Raw genomic sequence first — 4,667 nt, 5'->3', positions numbered from 1 at the left:
CCCCTAGTAAGTCACTACATTGAGCTACAGCACTCTGCTAATGACATATTATGGTGGATTCTGGATGTGGTCAAAAATACGCCCAACATAACCCACTGCCTCCTACAGAAGGAGGCTCGATGGATCCATCGTTTATCCACTCACATTAATGGACTTAATGAGGATTTCAGTCCAATTTAACATGTTTTGGCTTCCATCCCACACCTGGGTTTTGCTCCCCAGCCGGACGCTTCTCCGCAGGCTTCTGTCTGCTTTCCGGCGCGGCAGCTTCTCTTAGTTGACGTTACAGAGGCCGCTGTTATGGCGCCCTTTTGTATCCACCCAAGTGAGTGACATGCAGGTGGGGCAGCTCTCAGCCTATCCACACATCTTATTTTTAGGCCCAATGAAATGGCGAGTTAGGCCTCCTGCCCTCTTTAGGCTATATGAACATTCGTGCTCGCTTTGCAGAGTGTTGCGAGAGGTTTTCAAGAAAGGCTGTTCCCCTCGTACATCTGCATTATACTTTGGTCAAGTCGTTATAGGTAAGACGCGATTTTCTCGTGGGTTCTTTCCTTAACACAGTTTAGTGTTTACTGCATATATCCGTCCATTCTTCTAACACGATTTCTCGTGGGTTCTTTCTTAAACACAGTTTAGTGTTTACAGTATATATCTGTCCATCCCTCTAACACTTTTCATCATTTTCTATTTTTCAGAGGCTGTACACCTTTTATGCCAGTGATACGGGACCACACTAGCCTACCCGACGCATGTGCTCTCCGCACTATATACTCCGCAGACTGCACCTTTCAACTGTGCATGCTATCTAGTTACAGGATTTAATCCACATGTGAGTACATACCTCCACACTCCTCTCCCCATTTGGATAACCTCTATTTGTACTTTTCTTCACTTTTATTCTGATAAGTTCCCCCTTCCCTTTCAGTTGTTGTTTTTTCCAACCTGACCCGATGCAGTTACACCAAGGGCCCTGTTGGTTCCGCTCTTCAGGCATTACTGTTGTGGGCCCCTGAGCCCGTTTTCACGCCTGTATTTCTAACTTTTCCACAGCCTACAAAATTGAGGTAATTGATTTCCTAATTTATTCTCTTTTAAACAACAAGGGCAACTTTACTCAAATTTTGGAGTTCACTCCCATTATGCTTTTAAATTTAATTCCATTTTCTTTCATGTCTGCTTCCCCACAGGGTTAAACTGTTGTGAGGTTCTTTCGCCCTGAGGAAGGCAACTTTCAACTATGTAAAGAAACTATGGCCAGACAGGCGGCATTTCAGCCGAAACGTTGTTGTGATGATGTCAACCTTGATTTTTCTTGAAATATTTTTTTGACACCTACACGTAGGCAGACCTGTCATTAGGAATATTGGAGTTAGAGTTTGAGAGGATACGGTTGTTCTGTGTAGAGAAGGAAGAACTTTTTACCTTAAGAACCGTCTATATATCTTCTCTCCACTAGTACTCCATTCCTTTTTTATTTCTTCTTTGTGACTTTACAACAAAGAAGAACCTATTTTAAAAAATATTTTTTTCTGTTTCTCATAAAAAGAATAATTGATTGTTTTCTGTTCTTTAAACAAAATTGTGAATTACAACTGTGAGTGTTTTAACAATTTCTGTTATACTTCTTTGTTATTACAACCTTTATGCTCATCAGGATTTTCTTTGTCTAAATAATAAATATTTCAAATAACTTTCTAGAAATTTGCCCTTTTTGTTTTCAGAGAATTTCATAAAAATGCATGATACCAGAGTTTGGTACTTTTTTGAACAATTTAATCATGTTGATTTTGATACATAGCAGTAAGGGATCTACGGTGTTATTTTGGTCTTTTGTCCCCTCCTTTTCTGCTCATGGGGCAAATCCCCCCCCTCTTTCTTTGTTTGCTCTGTCCGCCTCTCAGCTTCCACTAAGTCTCTCCCCGCAAAGCACTTGCAACACCCTCCACCACCGACCACCACCCCACTCCAAAAAAACCTAGCAAAACCGACACTCTTGATAGCATCCCTGCAACCACAAAACAAAGGGACATCCAGAAAACACAGTTTCAATGTGCACTCATCAACGCTCCCTCTCTACCAGCGCATGCAACATAAATTCATGATCTCATCATGGATCTAGACCTAGACATAATAGCTATTACCGAGACCTGGCTAAACGAAGCCTCCGGACCAGCCATTTGCCAAACCAGGGTACATTATCCTGTGCCAAGACAGAACATCCAGTAAAGGAGGAGGGGTCACCCTAATCCTCAAGAAAACCCTCAACGCTAGGCAGCTAATGACTAATGAGGCTGACAACTTTGATTCACTATCTGCTAAAATATCTCCCTCACCTAAGTACACCATAACAATACACATTGTCTACCACCCACCAGGTGTTATAATCAAGACAACCTTGTTTTTGGAAATGATTCATCTTTATATATTGCAACAAAAATAGAACGTAGAATCTCTCACCTGAACCTGGATGAATGGTTGGATCCTTTCCAATCGGGTATAGGAGGTTTTAAGAAGTGTGGAATATCAATCGGTTTCCCAGCAGATTATATAAATCCCCCTGTAGACCCCTCTGGAGGCCAGTTTAAACACTTGGCCACCGGAGGGATAACAGGGAAACCCTCACGGGGGAAAAAACCCTGGGAAGAGCTGCTGGGGAGCGTTGTTTTACTGAGACGGGCAGGAAGGGACTGGAGATCCGTCTCGAATTTCTGATGTTTCCTTACTTGCTGTTTTGATGCTGAAGAGGTATTGAAAATAGAGACACAGGAATCAGCTTCAGGATGGAAGGAGTAAAAGGACACAGACATATGTCCCTCACGTGAAGGCATTCAACTGTCTGAGGCAAAGAACCGGCTTTTCGAATGTAGAGGACTGAGCTGTAATAACAAGTATGATACTTAAACCGTGAGAATATAATGGATGATGGCAAGAGAGTGGAACTAGATGGAAAGTCTACCTGCCAAGGAAACGTGAGACGAAACCGTGATAAGTCGTGCACAAGGAGGGCGTGTCTTGGAGATTTCGGTTTCAAATGCCTCGTTCTGATTGTTTGATGAAGGCTGTAAGTAGACAGATGGAAGAACAAAAACGGAGGTAAGGATGGATAAATGAATAAAAAGGGATGGGAAACAAGGATAGATCGTAAGGCAGGATCGCTAAACTCACTAAGCGTTTGGGTACTCCTATGAGAGTAGCAACGCACTGGTCCTCAGGATCTCCCGGCTGATATACTGAAGAGGAAGTGACTTCCGGATCCTGCGTTGCTCGAAGAGGAGGAACAACTAGACCGTTGCTGGGTCTTCTGTCACACCCCGGTGCGGCCATCTTGAAGAAAGTAAAAACGGGATGATTCGTCTTCACGATCATAACACCAGGCCTAACTCTCAACTTTCAATCCAACATCACACACATCCTAGGCGACAACCTTAAAACAAACTCAAGAGTCATACTCTTAGGTGATATCAACCTGGGTTTCAAAGATCCAAAAGACAAGAAAAGCAAAGCCCTTGCCAAAACTCTCCCAGAATTAGATTTCACCCAACGAGTGACGAACCAACCCACACCAAAGGGAGCATCTTAGATTGGATTGTGGACCACAACTGTGCGGCAGACATCAGCTATAACACCCATCGACCATGGACTGACCACCATCTACTGCACTTCTTCATACCAGTAACAACAGAATGGAAACCATACCCACCCACACCAGCCACCATGGCAAGATCAAAAAAACTGCTCAGCCTGGACAGGTTACTCCCACTCTTGGATACCTCAGTACTAGCCCATCCCACTTGTAACGACCCAATAACACTAGTTGAGATCTACAACACCACTCTTAAAGCTATAGCAGAGGTTGTAGCTCCAATGGAAAAGAAAAAAGGCAAAAATATACTCCATGCAAACTCTTGGTTCACAAAAGAACTCAAGGATGCACGGACTGCCAAAAGAGTAGCACTAACCACTTGGCAAACAAATCCCTCCTCTACCACAAGAGACACCTACCTCACTGTCGCCAAACAATATAAGAAGGCCATCTCTACAACCAAATTGGCCACATACAACTCCAGAATTGAGAAAGCCAACTCACAATCCAAAAACCTATTCACCATCTAAAATGAGCTTACAATCCCCCCACCTCTTCACAACCCACCGAGAAAAATGTAACATGGTGTAACAACATACAACACGCTATGTTTGATAAAATCAAAACACTCAAAAACAAAATCAAAACCCAATTCGACGAACTGCCCAAAACTAACTCACCACCACCAAAGCCTTCCATCAACCTGCTAGATGGAAATGCTACACACAACATAAACCCACCCAAACACTTCACATTTAGGGAAGTAACAATCCCTGAAGTCCTTCAAAAGATGAACCACACCAAACCATCTTATGTAAAGGCGACATTTGCCCAGCCAACCTAATCAAAGATTGTGGCGCAGCCTTGGCCCCTTTTGTCACCACCTTCATCAATGCCTCCTTCGCCACCAGCACTGTCCCACTCACCCTTAAGGAAGCCTGTGTTTGGCCTCTATTTAAAAAACCACCCTCGAGCCTGGCTCACCTAACAACTACCGTCCTATTACTACAGTACCATTCCTGATGAAAATTCTGGATAAGGCTGAATATTTACAGATTCAGTCTTACCTAGAAGCACACAA

The 4,667-nt window shown here is 43.3% G+C and overlaps 1 long non-coding RNA gene across 1 annotated transcript; it reads left to right on the top strand.

Moving 5' to 3' along the window:
* The first annotated feature begins 738 nt into the window (after nucleotides 1-738).
* On the top strand, nucleotides 739-1,660 carry LOC138498595 (uncharacterized). Its single transcript, XR_011278771.1, has 3 exons — nucleotides 739-832; nucleotides 929-1,067; nucleotides 1,191-1,660. It is a non-coding gene; the product is annotated as an uncharacterized lncRNA (long non-coding RNA).
* The last annotated feature ends 3,007 nt before the right edge of the window (nucleotides 1,661-4,667 follow it).

The sequence above is a fragment of the Ambystoma mexicanum genome, chromosome 5q, assembly GCF_040938575.1.
Source record: "Ambystoma mexicanum isolate Mex_15411 chromosome 5q, UKY_AmexF1_1, whole genome shotgun sequence".
Classification (NCBI taxonomy): Eukaryota; Metazoa; Chordata; class Amphibia; order Caudata; family Ambystomatidae; genus Ambystoma; species Ambystoma mexicanum.
Note: the sequence above shows the minus strand (reverse complement) of the source record. Positions and strands in the feature narration are given on the sequence as shown.